At 50.5% G+C, this 16,410-nt stretch overlaps 2 protein-coding genes across 8 annotated transcripts in view; one reads left to right on the forward strand and one right to left on the reverse strand.

The window, feature by feature from the left end:
* The window catches only part of Tango2 (transport and golgi organization 2 homolog), a 46,105-nt gene extending 45,188 nt beyond the window's left edge, over window positions 1-917 (reverse strand). Inside the window, exon 1 of the mRNA XM_048452313.3 lies at window positions 762-917. The gene's annotated coding sequence lies outside the window, so the exon portion shown is untranslated. The remainder of the gene's footprint in view (window positions 1-761) is intronic.
* Window positions 918-1,202: 285 nt separating this feature from the next.
* Arvcf (ARVCF delta catenin family member) overlaps window positions 1,203-16,410 on the forward strand; it is a 52,464-nt gene continuing 37,256 nt past the window's right edge. For 3 of the 7 annotated variants that reach the window (XM_048452296.3, XM_048452301.3, XM_048452298.3), the window contains exons 1-2: window positions 1,203-1,345; window positions 6,370-6,421. The gene's annotated coding sequence lies outside the window, so the exon portion shown is untranslated. The remainder of the gene's footprint in view (window positions 1,346-6,369; window positions 6,422-16,410) is intronic. The other 4 variants (XM_085684239.2, XM_048452299.3, XM_048452297.3 and 1 more) reach the window with 3 other exon arrangements.

Raw genomic sequence — 16,410 nt, forward strand, 5'->3', positions numbered from 1 at the left:
CCCCCCCCCATGCACACTGGCTTCCATTAGCACTATCTGTAGGGGCCTTGGAAACACAGATAGCCCAGGAGCCACCTATGCACCAGGAGTCCAGGTGCATCCAGGGCCTGAAAGGCTTATAAGCAAGCACAGGCCAGATTCATCTCTGCACTCCCATCTGTTTACAACATCCCTGGTGGTTCCCCTCCACTGCCTTGTGTCACTGCAGATGTGGTTGGTGTTCTCTACCTGGCAGGAAATGTGTGCTAATCTTTTCAGGCAGTGGATGAAGCTCCTTAATGTTTCTCCAGACTCAAAGCAGGGCAGAGGAAATGCCGACACCAGGGTGGGGTGGGGAGAGATAAACAATAATTCCCCTTTCCCAGGCTGAGAACTCTATTAATGCCCCAGGAAAGAGCAGCCTCATGCAGTGTGGGGAGTACCCAAGAGCGCTGTAAATATAGGCTTGACAGAAGAAACAAACCCTAGTTTTACCAGTCTATTTTTGCCCTCGAAATCACTGCAGCCATCCCCACCCCTTGTCAGCCTTGCTAACCTTGTCTGTCCTCTCTAGGGCAAAGAGAGAGCCCTAAACCCCATGGACCACTGGGTTCACGCCCTGGTCTCCTAAAACGAGCAAGAATCTCCCCAGACCTCAGTTTCCCATCTGTAGAATAGGGGCAGCAGGCCAACTCTCCTTGTAGGAGAAATACCATTCTATGCCAATAAAAAGGATCGACACTCCACCTGGAGTCCGGCAAACAGCAGGCGCTAGAGGATACCTGCGAACTGGGGGTGGTGATAGAGACAACGCTGCTGGAATCCAGTAGTGACCGCAGGCCCTGGGAGCTGCGGCTCAGGGCCTACTATCCGGGAAAGTCCTCAGAAGGCGGCCGAGAGGGGGCAGCTCCGAGCCTTCTGTCTCCGTTGCAACCGCAGCATTGGGGCAGGTGTCAGGGCCTCCTCGGCCTGCTCCGCTAGGGGGCCGATCATCTGCTAAGACTGACAATACCAGGAACCCAACAGCAAGCTGCAGTCTCTGCACATCCATCCAATCGGTGCGGGTTGCGGGGCGCGTCTCTCTACCAATGGGAAAATTCGCGGTTGGATGGGGCGGGGCCGGGGCCTCGTCGCCGGCTGGGTCTGCTCTGCGCACGGGTCGTGGGACGGGTGGGAGGGCTAGACCGCCGGCTGTCGGGGGTAGGGGAGGGGGGAGGGTTCTCCCTAGCACCGGCACGAGTTGTGGCCCCGGGAGCCGCGTTCGGTGCAGAGCGCTGGAGAGGCCGCTCTTCGCGCGCCGGGGTATCGGGAGCGCCTGTCTTGGGGGCGGAGGCCGCGCTGCGGAGCCGCCCACGCCGCTCGCCAGGTGAGCTCGGCCGGGTGGGCGGGGTCCAGCTGTGGGCCTGGGGCCTGGGACTGGACTTTCGATTCCGGGCCAGGGCTGGGGTGTGTGCTGGGGGAGCGGGCTGGGTATAGAGTCTAGCTTGCGACTTAGACTCGGGTAGGGACAGGGTCTTAGGCTCGGACTCAAGGTCTGGGTGGGGTTCGGATGCCAATTCTTCTGCCCATCAGCGCTTCGCCCACGCTGGGGCTCCAGAGAGCTGGGGTCGCTGGGGGCGGGTCCCTTTGTGCATGACCTTAGGGCCCTGTCCGACTTGACCAAGGCGCTAGTTTCATGCTACCGGCCTGAACACGACCCAGCTCCCGCAGCCTTGCCCTCAGCGAGCCACCGCAGCACCTGGAAGCTGGGACTCGACAGCTACGAAAACTTTACTACGGGGACTCAAGGTGGGGGGCGAGGTCTGGGAACTTCCACGGGCGGCACGGCCGCTGGTGAGCACAAGATCTCGGCGATGCCAATGGGATATCCCCGCATCGCGCTGCTCCTAAGGCCTCACAAATGAGAGACAAGACTGCTGGGAATCTCTTGTCTGGTGTCTCCGCTTGGATCTCCTCCCTAGATACTCCACATTCCTCAGTGGGACGCCAACCCCAGACAGTCGGCAAGCCTGGAGTTGCTCTGGGTAGGAGGCCTGGGTACTCTGACTTTCCCCTTTTAATTTTTAAGTAATCAGATGTTGCATACATGCAACATTTAACTATTTGTTTTGATGTCAGATAGCAAAGTGTCTAGGGTACTAGGGAACTCTTGCTTTTTCCCTATAGATTCAGACATTTAGATATGATGGAAAAGAAAGAAATGTTCCTATTTGTGTTAACTTTTAGGCTCTCTCTCTCTCTCTCTTTTTTTAACCCATATATCTTTACTTGCAAGTATTCATTGTAGAGAGTCATTGAGGCCTCTGGTTTCTGCTTACACTATCTGCTGGGTCCTCACTGGAATTCCCTTTGGTTATCCTGATGTTAGGCTAGACTCTTAATGTGGGCCAACAATCTGAGATGAAGCATACATACCTACTTTTATAAAGCCAGAGATAGAACTATGGCCAAGTTGTCATTGGGAACAACTCTGGCTCAGTACGGCCAGTTATGCAGCGAGAACCTCCAACTCCACAATGATCCCCAGCCCCTATACCTCTCCTCTGGTCCAGGATCCAGGCTGTATCTGGTCCATCTGGAGCAAATGCTGCCTGCTGTGGAGAGGGTCTCAGGATCTGTGAGCCTGGATGGTGATAGATACTGGGACTGCTCTAGTTCATCCCCGTGTTCTGAGGCTATGTCTGCTTCAGAAGCAGGTGGTCCAGATAGATGCTAACTATCTGGAAAGGCTAGGACCTGCAACTTTGTGTCATCTGAGGTACCTGCTTCTTCTGCTGTCTACACCTATCCTTCGTTTGGGGTCCATTAGTGCTCATCACATAGCGGGCACAAAGTATTTGGCTCTGATGACAGGTACTTCAGAGCACAGCCAAGCCAATGCCCACCCGGTCCTCCTAGCTGTGCCATCCTTACGACTTCTGTACAGATGCTGGTGACCAAGGCTCTCTTGCATGAATTGGGCTCAGCCCTTGGTCTGGCTATGTCCCAGCTGCTATATCCCTCCTACCCTCAATCTGTGCTCGTTGGCTCCCTACATTCATTCTCTCTCACACAACCCTCCTCCAGGTGGCCTCTTACTTGCCCTAAGCAGCTTTTGCATTTCTTAGCCTCTGTAAGAGTAGGGCTGTGCTGTGTCCTTGTTTGTGCAGCACAGGATTCAGACTGACTTCCTTTCACTCCCAGACTAGCCTGGAGCTCTTCTCCAGATGCCTAGCTGGAAAGCTAGAGCTCTACTTCTTCTGGGCTGATTGTCAGAGCTGGGGAGCCGGGGAGGAGTCAGAGATCCTGGGACAAGGCTCCTTGGCATCCTGGAGTGCTTCTTGCGCTCTGAGGGCCACTCAAGGGCCACACGGTGGGATGGTGAAACGAAGGCCCACAAGGACACTGGTAGATGAAAATGGTTTTGCAGCAGTGTCTAGACCTGAGCTGGGCATCAGCGTCCTTGACTGCAGTTGGTGCATTCTTACGATGGGTCTGGAGGAGTGACTTTGCTGTGGTAGGTACCAGTCTTGTAGCAGCATGAACTGTCCCTGAAGGTGGCTGAAGGGCTCCCTGTATCTGCGCCCACATTGACTGCAGGAAAGACGTGTTCTCTTGCATTTTCATTCCTACCTTTGCTCGCAGAGCCCTAAGAGACCCATGCAAGGCTGCATCCTGCTGAGGCTATACCACGACCAAGCTCTTAGGCGGCCCATCCTGACCCATGATGAGTGCATGTGCCCTCAGTCACCTGCTCCTCATGCTCAGTCTGGCCTGTCCTTTGGTGGACTCAGCTTGTACCTGTGGGGGCTCTCCACATAGTCAGCCTTTGCTGGTCTATACCTTGCTGTTCTGAGCCAGGCTTGTGCCTCAGCCTATAGCCCTGTGTTTGGGTCAGTGGCACTGTAACACAGCTGCAGACCTTCCCCCAAGTCTCAGCAGGTCTGTGGAGTACAGGCAGGTGTCAGCAGTGTGTCTAGAGATTTAGATGGTTTCGTGGAGAAAGCCCAGTGTTTGTGCCTGGGAGGCAGGTTATCACAGGGCTAGGCTCAGACCATCCTCATTGAAGAAATGGAGCATGACAAAGTGCTCAGTGCTCTTTGGCCAGATGGGTTACCCAGGAGCCTGTAGACTAGCTCAGCAGGATGTTCAAAGGCTTTCAAGATCCCGTCATGAGTCCCATCATTAGGTTTGCCTTTGTTTCACTGCCTTGTCCAATCTCTGCCACTTCCAGTCTGCCTCCTGATATAGGGCTCCCAGCAAGCTGACTGGTCCCTCCATCCTGACCTAACATCCTGTACCCTACCCCTGTAATGAAAGTACCCCTAGAAAGAGACCCGTTCCTCTGTTGACCACTGTCACCCTGCCTCCTGTAGCCCCTCTGCGTCTCCACCCTTTGCCTAACATCTCTCCTGGAGTACCTTATGGCAGGAGTCACTTTCTTGTAGCCATGCCATCCCCCGCTGCGGGAGGGGATATGAGAAGCCCTGGGAATATGAAGACATGAGTTCAGATCAGATTCTACCTGACCTGGATCTGGTTTTCACATTTGTTTTCTTTTTAAAAAAATATTTATTTATTTATTATGTATACAATATTCTGTCTGTGTGTATGTCTGCAGGCCAGAAGAGGGCACCAGACCTCATTAAGGTGGTTGTGAGCCACCATGTGGTTGCCGGGAATTGAACTCAGGACCTTTGGAAGAGCAGGCAATGCTCTTAACCTCTGAGCCATCTCTCCAGCCCTGGTTTTCACATTTGTAAGATAGGGAATTATACCTACCCAGGACAGTCAGCGGGAGTTAGATGTTGACTTGCCATTCGTGTGGCCAAGGCTGTTGTGGTGTGGCAAGTGCTGGGGTGAGACTTTCAAAGATCAGGGCTGATAGCAAAGTCATGTGGTTCTCTGTAAGACAAAATCCAGGTTAACATTTAAGTTAAAAGCAAAGTTGTCCCAGAAATATTATGCTTAGAACAGGGGCTCATTTTCCAGCCGCAGGCTTTGCCTCTGCTTGGGGGAAGGGTTAGTGGACAACTCTATCCAACAGTTCCTCCGGTATCAGAAGGTCCTCCTGCCTCAGCATGTGCCTGGCTCCCTTTTGCCCCTGGTGTTGTTGTGGACTGACGCATCATGTTGTGTACCCACGCATCATGATCCCACTCTAATGTTTAACCAGCTCTCCACTTCCTACTTGAAGCCTCTCTACTGAATGGCCTGGCAGTCTCTAGTGCCGCAGCCGGGCCTGAGTATGGCCACCAGAGGGCCTCAGGGACTGCTAGGGTAGCAAGCCAGCCTTCTGGTCCTCCCAGCTACCCAACTCTAGGTTGGATGGAATTCTTCCTAGGCTGGGGGAAGATAGGCTGTTGTGAGACAGAGAGACTTCTGGGACCAAGTGAATGGAGTCCATTGAGGAAGATTGGGCAGAGGCATAGAACAATCTGGAAACAGACCAGAGAGGGAAGAACTCCCATTACTTTCACCATAGTACCCCAGAGATGTCTCCTCTTGCTCAACCTTCCCTCACCATATAGATTTGCATTTTTGTGGCATAAACACTCCAGCAGTGTCCCTAAGCTTAGATATACCAGGAGGGAATGTGTCCCTAGGCTGTCTGCTGAGACAGGAAGTGGTGGTTCCTGCAGTCCACAGTAGGGTTGCGTGCTGAGAACACACCAGTGCTGCCTCACGCCACACTCCAGCCTATACATCTGAGTGCTCCATGCTCCAGGGCCAGGTGCTACAGCTTGCCTGCCACCAGTGTGCTAGGAACTGGCAAGCTGCCAAAGGGACAAGGGCTGGAGCTGGTTTTGAGGAGCCTTGGGAGAGGCAGATGCCGTCCCACAGGGTAGGTATGGCTGAAGGGGTTGGGGGGCACGACCCTACATGGAACAGCAAGACCCTAGTGAGGGAGTTCTCCTTGAGCCTGGCGGTGGTGGCGCACGCCTTTAATCCCAGCACTTGGAGGCAGAAGCAGGCGGATGTCTGTGAGTTCGAGGCCAGCCTGGTCTAAAAGAGCTAGTTCCAGGACAGGCTCCAAAGCTACAGAGAAACCCTGTCTCGAAAAACCAAACCAAACAAAACAAAAACCCAGAGAGACAGAGAGAGGATTCTTCTTGAGCTGTTTATCAGACTATATCAGATGCAGCCTTCTGGGAGGAGAAGGAGGGCGCTGTCTGTCCACTCTGTGACTTCAGCCTCATCGGGAGGGAAGTGGACCTAATGTAAACTGCAGTCCCAGTTGTGTGTTGAGACAGGAAAGCACACAGTGTGTGGTTGGGTCAGGAGCACCACGGGGCTCCCTTAGAGTCAGATGCCAGTGTCCTGCTTGGGGAAGAGTCTAGGCCAGTGTGCTTGCATCCAGAAGGAACTGACTCCAGGGTGGTCACATAGTATCCTCTGGTCTCTCTGCAGGGACAGAGTCCACAGGATGGGTGTTAAGACATGCTGAGATCCCCTGAAATAGGTAAGTGTCTGTGTCGCTCAGGATAGCAGAGTGTCCTGGTGAAGTTGGTGGGTGTGGTTAGTTGGGGAATAATCTGGGTACAGGCAGTGCGTACTCTTGTTTGCTTAGCTTCATCCTGGGTAAACACAGTCTGAAGTCTGGACAGGATAAGATATGGGGGCCTGCCATGCCAACTAAGATTTCCCTGTGGCTCAAGTGTACATAACAGCCGCCAGATTGATGCCTGTCTTGAGGATGAGCCCACAGTGGGACTGACCTACCAGGTTGCTGGGCATTGTCAGTAAGGACATTAGCTGGGTCTGATCTCTGTCCATCTGGGGTTGGATACCAGCCATGGTGGTATCTGGTATCACACATCCTGCTTGGCCTACAGCTCAGCTCAGGGGTGCTTCTGACTACCCAGGGAACAATGGAGCCACCAGCTGGCCACTGCTGATAAGCCCCAAGGCCTGGCACTGTGGACTTCATCTGCAAGGTGAATAAATCTTGCAGTTTTGTGTGCCTGTTGTTCTCTCACAGCCCCACCACTCTTGTTCCACTGCTGGGTAACAAGGCTGGTATCAGAACAGTGGCACTCCGCTCTGAGCATAGCCCCGCGGTGTAGACCGACTTAGCTGGGGTGGTGGCCAGCTTCAGTAGCACACAGTGGCATATATGTGTGATGCCCAGGAAGTGTGGCAGGTTGGGTGGCATAGTGGTTTTGTGCCCCCTGGTACTCTATGGGTAGAAGAGACGCTTGGATGGCGTTTGACACCCTACAGTGGTTGCTTTGGGGCAGAGTTGGTGATACAAGGAGCGCTCCCTGTATACTCCTGTTCATCCTATACAGCTGTCCAGTTCCTGATGAGCTGTCCTTTTCCTTCGCATAATTCCGCTCAGCCAACACCAGTGCCCAGAGCACTGGCCCTCTGTAATGGTGTGCTGAGGAGAAGGTGGTAGCCACAGACCCAGGAGCCTTTGGTTGCCTGAGGGTCCTCTGTGAAGGGATATAGGCACAAGGGGTGACCAAGGACCTTGGGCGTGGGAAGCTGTTGGCTAGACTGGGCATATTTGTTGATGTGTGGGAGGACCACTGTCTGGTCGAACATGTCAGTGTACAGTCCACTGAGTTACACAGCGGCTTTTGAGATAAAGAGGCTCAGGCTGTGTCCAGGCCTTGAACCATGGCACTTCCTGTAGAAGAGGTGACAGTTCCTGGGGACAAGGGGAAAGAAAGACTACACTGCACCCCCTTACTGTTTTTCCCCACCTTGATTCTGGGGACTCAAGCTCAGGATCCTATACGGGCTAGGCTGTCTGGGCTGCCACACATTCAGGAGGCCGGATAGCTGGCGCTCAGGTAACGGCTCTGGGACTGCTCAACACCCACAGCCACTCTTTGCTCTGGTGCTCTCCTTTCTTCCTTCTCTGCTTTGCCTCCTCCCTGTCTTTCTTTGCCCCTCTCCCTGCTTCATGCTCTCCTTTCTCTGTCTGTGTTCTGTGGTTTTGATCGATTATTCATGCCTGCTCTGGGTTTGGGCAGGATGGTTGGCATCATTCGTGCCATCTCTGCCTTGATCTGGGCCCATTTCATAGACTGGCAAGCAATACCCTGGCCCTGGCTTATGGCTCCCTGTCTTGTTAAAGTGTGTCTCTGCATATAGCCAGGAGGGACATGGGGAGGGGCCCTTGGAGCGAAGGTAAAATGGGGCTACGTGTTCCCATGCCCACCTTCAGCCACCTCGTGCCTACTTACTGAGCACCATGCCAGGCACGGGCATTGCACTAGAGGAGTTCTGGCTGGCTGAGGAGATGAACAAGAACAATCACAAACATGGGGTTGTGAGGTGGAAGTAGTAGGAGGGAGAGCCTAAAGGCACTGTGAGGGAGTGACACCCTCACTGCAAGGCCTGGGTAATAGCGTATCTTTCACACAATTAAACAAGCTTCTGCCCCTGCTCAGAAATCTGGTCAGCCCCACACCAGGTTCTCTTCAGGGGTTGATAGCTTTTCCAGCCTTTAGAGTCTTTAAATATTAATGATTTTGTCTCTGCCTCCTACACATTTTTTTTCTCAACTTTTACATTTTTGTTTGTGGCAGCTTTTGATGTTCAAAATTTTTCATATTTATAGCAAAGCATTGAATGTTTTCTGTTCTCCTCTCCAGCAGGTAACTAGCTAGATAGCGTCTCTTTCTCCTACTAGATGCTGCTGCTTTAGGCTTTTACACTCAAGATTTAATCCGCCTCGAATTTATTTTGACATAAATGCAAAGTGAAGGTTTAACTTTGTTTCTCCCACTGCATCTGAACTGTTTCTTTCTTACTGTCTCCTGTCAGGGAAAGGGAAATGTCACACTTGTCTGGCAGAGAAGACATATCAGGAAGGCCATTTCCCAGAGTGAGGCTTCTTTCCTGGACACGGGAGGTGCCAACCCCTGTTACTGTCCCCAGTTTATGAAACTCAGCTGCCTCTTTTGTAGTAGTGGGAGACTGTTCACCCTAAATAGATGTGGTGTGTGTGGAAAGATGTTGCTGTCTTCAGGTTCTCAGATTTGCTGTCACTAGTGATGTATTCAGTCCCTAGCCAGTGCTCATTCTCTCACTGAAAGACCAAGTATTGGGGGCTAGGAAGATGGCTCAACAATTTGCTATTCAACTTGTTACTCAAGTGTGAGGTCCTGAGTTCAAATTCTCAGCATGGTTATAAAAAGCCAGGCATAGTCACATGTTTGACCCTGTAACTCCAGTACTGTGGAGGACAGACAGAGACAAGAGCATCCCTGGGTGTTGCTGATATCAGTCTAGCTCCAGGTGGTGAGAGACCTATCTCAAAAGATAAGGTCGAGAGCAATAGAGCACCCGGGCACTCAATGTCCTCTGGTCTCTGTTCACAGATAAATGCACAAAGGCGTACCTGTGTGTGCATACACATGTATTGTTTTTGTTTTTTCAAACAGGTCTCACTATGTACCCTTAGCTGGCCTAGAACTTGCTATGTAGACCAGACTGACCTCAAGTTCATAGAGACCCACCTGTCTCTGCCTCCTGAGTGATAGGATTAAAGGTGTGCACTGACTTGCCTGTGTATTTTTATATGTACCGACTGATCCTCTGTATGCTCCGTTCGCTGGGATGTCTGTGGGAATCCTGGAGCCAGTGCCACCTGAGCAAGCTGTGAGACTTGTGGCGCTCTTGGAGACTGTTGACTGAACACAAGACCTGGTCCCTGTTGTGGTGGGGCCTCTTCCTCCTTGGTACTCCTTACAGGTACCTGGCCCAAAAGTGACACACGATGGTGTTAACTGGTGACAGTGCCAGAGCTTTCGGGTCTGAACAACCCTGCAGTTAGGTGTAAGGCATCCTGGGGTCAGCGTGTGTGAATCTTCAGGTGAAGTCCCTTGCCCAAACGGCTTTGTTCTGCTGTAGATGGTCCCTGTCCTCATCCTCAGGGGTGGTGGGCTCCGGAATCCTGGAAATCCCGGGTTGGAGGAACTTCTAGGCCTGGCGCTCACATAGTTCCAGTTTGAGCCTCACCCCTAGGGGCAAGTGTGCTCAGTTGGTCTGACTGCCTCATAAAAATCTTGCCTACAGGACTGGAGAACCCAGCACATGCTGGCTGTCTGCCTTTGCCAGCTCTGATGGCTAGTCCTGGTTGTCAGTTTGACTACATCTGGCATTAACTAAAGCCTCAAAAATGGTTGAGCACACCTGTGAGGACTTTTGCTTAATTTGATCATTTGAAGTGGGAAGAGCTACTTCTTTTTTTTAAAAAGTTGGTTTCAGTGGATCTTATTTTTTTTTCAATTCATCTATTTATTTTACATCCTCCCAGTTCCTCTCCTCCTTTCTTCCCTATCCCCTCTTCTTTCATCCATGTCTCCCATGAGTATCAGCAAAACACGGCATATCAAGTTGCAGTAAGACTAAGCCCCTCCCCGTGTATCAAGGCTGGACAAGGTGACCCAGTGAGAGGTGTAGAGTCCCAAAAGCCAATAGAAGAGTTGGAGACAGCCCCTCTTCCTGCTGTTAGGAGTCCTACAAGAGGACCAAGCTACACAACTGTAACATATATGCAGAGTGCCTAGGTCAGTCTCATACAAGCTTCTTGGTTATAGGTTCAGTCTCTGCGAGCCCCCATGAGCCAAGGTTAGACTGTGTGGACCTTCCTGCGGTGTCCTTGACCCCTCTGACTCCTACAGTCCATTCTCCTCTTCCTCCTCCTCTGAATTCCTGAACTCCGTCTAACGCTTGGCTATGGGTCTCTGCATCTGTCTCCATCAGTTTCTGGATGATGCTTCTGATGACAGTTGTGCCAGGCACCAGTCAGGTCCTGGGAGATGACCTACATATCCACTACAGTTCAGGCTAGCCATCCACTATTGCTAGAAGTCTAAGCCGGGGTCCTCCCTATAGATTCCTGGGAAATTCCCTGTGCCAGACTTCCACCTGACCCCGAAATGCCCCCATAGCAGTATCCCTCAGCACTCTCCCCTCGTGAACCCCAACTTGATCATTCATGTTTCCATCCCCACCTGCCCTCCGTCCACTCATGAAACATGGGAAGGTCCACTTCTAATCTGGACCTTTGAGGTGGGAAGACCTACCTCTAACCTGGGCCCTGCCTCCTGCTGGAAGCCTGTGTGACACGGAAGAGGGACGTGCTCTATTTTTGCCAGCTTCCTCCCACCCTTGCTGTTAAGTCCATTCCTTCACTGGCATTAGAACCTACTTCTGTGGGATTCCAGCATATTCTGAAGGTCAGCTGAGACACCCAACCTCATGGACTGAACACTTAATGAATTTTCGGACCTTTTGTTCCATTGTGGGATTAGCTGGATCCCAGCCTGTAAGCCATTCTGCTAAACCATAATACATACATACATACATACATACAGAGGAGAGAGGAGGGGAGGGAGGGAGGAAATGGACTCATTCTCTAAGTTCTGTTACTCCAGAGAACTCTGACATACGCCAGATAGGATGGCTAAATTTCAGCAGTTCTCAACCTGTGGGTCTTAGTGGGTCTCAACCTTTGAGGGTCACATATCAGATATCCTACATGCCAGATATTTATATTATGATTCATAACAGTAGCAAAATTACAGTTATGAAGTAGCAGCGAAATAATTTTATGTTTGGGATCACCACAGCATGAGGAACTGAAAGGGTCACAGCATTAGAAAGGTTGAGAGCCACTGGTTTAATTGTTGACTTAACACAACCTAGGATCACCTGGGAAGAGATTGTTAATGAGGCGTTGTCTACATTTGGTGGGCCTGTGGGATGTCTGTGGAGGGTTGTCTTAGTTCACGTGGGGAGACCCAGTTCCTTGGGGTGGCACCATTCTGGCAACAGGGTGTCTGGAACTGTATGAGTAGAGAGATCAAGCTGATGAACTCAGCAAGGGATCTCTCTCCCCCTCCCTCCCCCTCTCCCTCCGTCTCCCTCTCCCTCTCCTGTGGGTGTGCTATGGCTAGCTCATCAAGTCTTGCTGCCTTGACCTCCCTGCAGTGGACTGTAACCTGAAATTGTGAGCTCATGTAAACCCTTTCTTCCCCACGTTGTCCATTTTGTGTATGTGTAAAACAGGGTCTCACTGTGTTGATTGGCCTGTATGTAGACCAGGGAGGCCTCACACTCACAAATCTGCCTGCCTCTGCCTCCCAGATGATAGGATTAAAGGTTTGTGCCACCATGCCAGACCTACATGGCTTCGCTCAGGGCATTTTATCACAGCAGCAGACATAAACTAGGAAACGTCACCATCCCCTGCTCAGAGTGACTTACGGTGGCAAGGCAGGTGCTGCCGTTCAGTCTGTCAAGCAGCAGTGCCTAGGCCATAGACAGAGGCTCTGGCTGTGCTTGGGCAGGGGTCTCTGCTGAGTAGCCTCACCAGCTGCCTTGGGATAGCAGATGGGGTACCTCTCCTACCCTCTGTTTATCTAGGCCTGTTCTCGACGTCATCTGCCTCAGCGTCTTTCCTGGCCCTCACCCTTTGTGTGTTCACTCCAGTCGCAGTCCTGCCCATTGGCACTGTCTCTGGATGTCTGCCTGTGACGCCTCCTCCACACAGCTGGGTGAGCGGACCTGGGTGTCCCTGTTCCAGCCTGACCCTCAGCTGGGGAATCCAGGAGTTATCATCTCAGCCCCCCGCCCCAATAGGGTGTCTCCCAGGAGTCCAAGTCCTACGTTTCTCTAGCCAACACTGCTCCGGAGGAGGCTGCTGTGTCAGGCCACAGAGGGTGAAGGATTTGGGGTGTTCTGTGATACCTCTGCATGTTTGTGAGTGGCCTGCTGAGTTTCTTGTCTAATGGGCCAAGTACAACTTTTAAAAAATACTTTCTTCACTGAAGTTCTTCTTAGGTGGCACATGCTCCTGGGCTTCCTTGCTAAACTATGCCTGATAATGGAGGTGGCTCCAGCCGAGTCTTCTCTGGGCCTTTGCTATGTTCCCCAGAGGGAAGTGCTGGGCACCTCCAGAGCCCATTCTAGATGACCAGGTTGTAGGCTGCCATGTGGAGAGGGGTTCTGAATATACAGACGGGGAAACCTCTGCCATAAGGAGTCTGGGATGGCTCACGTAACTTGACCTCAGAAGTCCAATTCTGGTCTCTCAGAGCCCCCTCCCCCGTGGTGATATTTCCCAAGAACCATCCGTATTCTCAGAAATGTTTCCATTATTACCTGCAGTTTCTGTGGGCTGCTGTCAGGTTGGGAAGCCACTGCACTGGGCCTGGCTCACCACCGCTTTAGCAAATACTTGCCTCTCATCCCCCACCCCACCATAAGATTCCCATGATGTTCATAATAAATCTCCCCTCCACCCACCAGTCCATTACATCAGCTTCCCTGATTTACACCCTTTTCAGCTCTGCAGCCTGTGAGACAGCCCCGGCCCTCCTAAATACATTAAATGTGCAGGTCTCTGATCCTACTGCAGTCCCAAGGCAGTCTGCCCCACCCCCAGTCCTTGGGCACACCCAGGCTAGAGAGCTGTGCCACTGGCTGCTGTGCTGCCTGAACACTGTTCTCCAGCTGTGTGACCTCACTTCCTCATTTGGATGACATCCCTGAGCTCTGGCTATGGGCTGCAGCTTGGCTCTGCTTTAGAACCCAGTACGCTCCTGTCTCCCCCAGTTTAACCGTTCTTTCTAGATGAGGTGGCAAGGAAAGGGAATGTTTAGGGTTCGAAATCTTCCTGACCCGAGCAGAAGTGGTGGAGCACACAGGGAGCTTCACATAGCCGTGTAGGTGAAATGTTTGGTCTTTCTTCAGTTCTGTCCTCTCTGAGCCACACTTGTTAGAGATGTCTTAGTTCTGGAATGTGAAAGATAGCCAGCTATAGGTGTGTGCTTTTTGTTGGTGGTGTTTTGTACAGGATCTTTCTACATAACCCTGGCTGGCCTGGAATTTGCTATATAAACCAGGCTGGCCTCAAACTTACCCTCTGGATATTGGGCTTAAAGGCATGCTCTACCAAGTCTGTTATTAATGTGTGATGTAGGAGGTTCCCCCACACACACACTGTTGCTTTCTGCGCGCTCTCTCTATATCTATCTATCTATCTATCTATCTATCTATCTATCTATCTATATCTTTCTATTGATCGAGACAAAGTTTCTCTGTGTAGCCTTGGCTTTCTTAGAATTCACTCTGTAGGTCAGGCTGACCTCTAACTCAGAGGTTAACACCTGCCTATACTTCCTGAGTGCTGGAATTAAAGGTGTGCACCACCACTGCCTGACAGATTTATTTATTTTTTACTTTGTGTGTATGGGTAGTTGGCCGTGTGCGTTCAGTGCCCAAGAAGGCCAGAAGAGGGCATTAAGTCCCCTAGGACTGGAGTTTCAGACAGTGGTGAACCTCCTTGTGGTGCTAGGAATTGAACCTGGGTCCTTTGGAAGAGCAGCTGGTGCTCTTAACCTCTGAGGCATCTCTCTGCTGTTTTGAAATAGCCAGCACTATATTTTTAAATTTTTATTTTTGATATGTTTATTTAAGAGAGTATTTGTAATTGTGTGTTTGTGTGTGATTGTGTGTTTGTGCATGTGTGCACACATATTTGAATATGAAAGTGCAAGGACTCAGTTTCCACCTACCTAGTGTGGAGTTCACCTTGGTTTTGAGGATTCCAGTTTAGGTCCTCATGTTTGCATGGCAAGCACTTACCCACTGAGTCATCTCCCAAGCCCAGTTTTGTGATTTCTAAGGTTACATGAGGAGAGTCTTTGTTTGTTTGTTTGTTTGTTTGAGACAGGGTTTCTCTGTAGCTTTGGAGCTCTTGTAGACCAGGCTGTTCTTGAATTCACAGAGATTCGTCTGCCTCTGCCTCCCGAGTGCTGGGTTTAAAGGTGTGCACCACCACTGCCTGGCAAGAGAGTCTTTTAAAATTGTGCTAGAATACACTTAACCTTCAAGTATACATTTCACCAGTATTACATATGTTTACATTGTTCTGTAGTCATCTCCAAACTTCTTTTTGCAAAACTGGAGCTCTGAGCAGTAATGTCCTCCTTCCTCTCTCCCAGCCCCACGCCCTTGTCTGTCTATTCTCTTCACTATTCTAGCAACTCATAGAAGTGGAACTGTGTAGGATTTGTCTTTTGTACCTGTTTTGAACTAACAAGTTCAGTTATTGTGCTGTCTTCAGGATTCATCTGTAGGGCTGGAGAGATGGCTCAGAGATTGAGACTATGTATGTACTGTTCTAGTTCCCAGCACCCACGTCTTAAAACTACATTTAACTCCAGTTCCAGGGGTTCTGATGCCTCTCCTGGGCTTTGTAAATACCTGTACTCAAATATCCACAAACAATACAAATGTTAAAAATAAAATTTAAAAAATAATCCATGTGTAGGCAGGCTTGGTGGTTCCTCTTTGCAATCCCAGCATTCAGGAGGCTGAGGGAAGAGGTTGCTTCAAGCCCCAGGTCAGCCTGGGCTACAGAATAAGACTCTTCTCAGCAACAGGAACACAATCCTATGCATGAGAGTTTCTTTCCTCTTGTTTTATTTCATAGACAGGTTCTAGATCGGTGGCACACTTACCTGGAAACGGGTTCTAGATCAGTGACACATATACCTGCAGGCAGGTTCTAGATCTGTGGACCACATGCCTGTAGACATGTTCTAGATCTGTGGAACACATGCCTGTAGATAGGTTCTAGATCCTTAACACATATGCCCAACCCTCCTGGAAGCTGAGATTGCAAGCCTGAGCCACTATGTCTGCCTTCTTTCTTTTACAAAGCCAAATAATACTACAAAGTACATACGCTTATTCCTCCACCAGTGAATATTTAAATTGCTCCCTTCCCTTGGCAGTTACAAGTAATGCTTCTGTAAATGTGAGTGCCCAGATATCTTCAAAAGCTGCTCTTCATTCTGCATAAGTTGGTTGCTCCCCTGTCACTGTGATGAGACACCATGACCTGTAACTTACAGGAGGAAGAGTTTATTTGGGCTTGGGCTTCAAGGAAGAGTCTGTGCTGGCTGGGTGGCACAGCAGCTGGAGCAGGAAGCTGAGACTCACATCTCCATCCACATCCAGGAAGCAGAGAGTGGACTGGAAGTGGTGTGGTGAAGTCTCAAAGCCCACCCCCAGTGATTACGTCCCCAAACAAGGCCACACCACTTCGTATGAAGCAGTACCACCAGCTGCGGACCAAGCATCCTCATAATGGCCCTATGGGAACTGTTCAAACTACCACACACCCCTAGAAGTTTTAGAAATGCTGGAGACTGATTGGTTTTTTTAGCCTTTTTTATTAGAAACTTTATACCCACAGTGGCTACAACACTAACAGTGCACAGGGTTCTAATTTATCCATATCTTGACAATACTTTTTTAATTAAAATAATTTTTTATTGTCCTGTGCCCTTTTGGGAGCGACTGTCCTGGGGTGTAAACTGATTGCACATTGTGCTTTTTCATTTGTGTCTCCCTGGTGATTTGGAATGCTCAGTATTTTTTATGTGTTTGTTGATTATTTGAATATCTTCTTTGCAG

Source organism: Myodes glareolus, chromosome 2 (assembly GCF_982192425.1).
Source record: "Myodes glareolus chromosome 2, mMyoGla1.1, whole genome shotgun sequence".
Lineage (NCBI taxonomy): Eukaryota > Metazoa > Chordata > Mammalia > Rodentia > Cricetidae > Myodes > Myodes glareolus.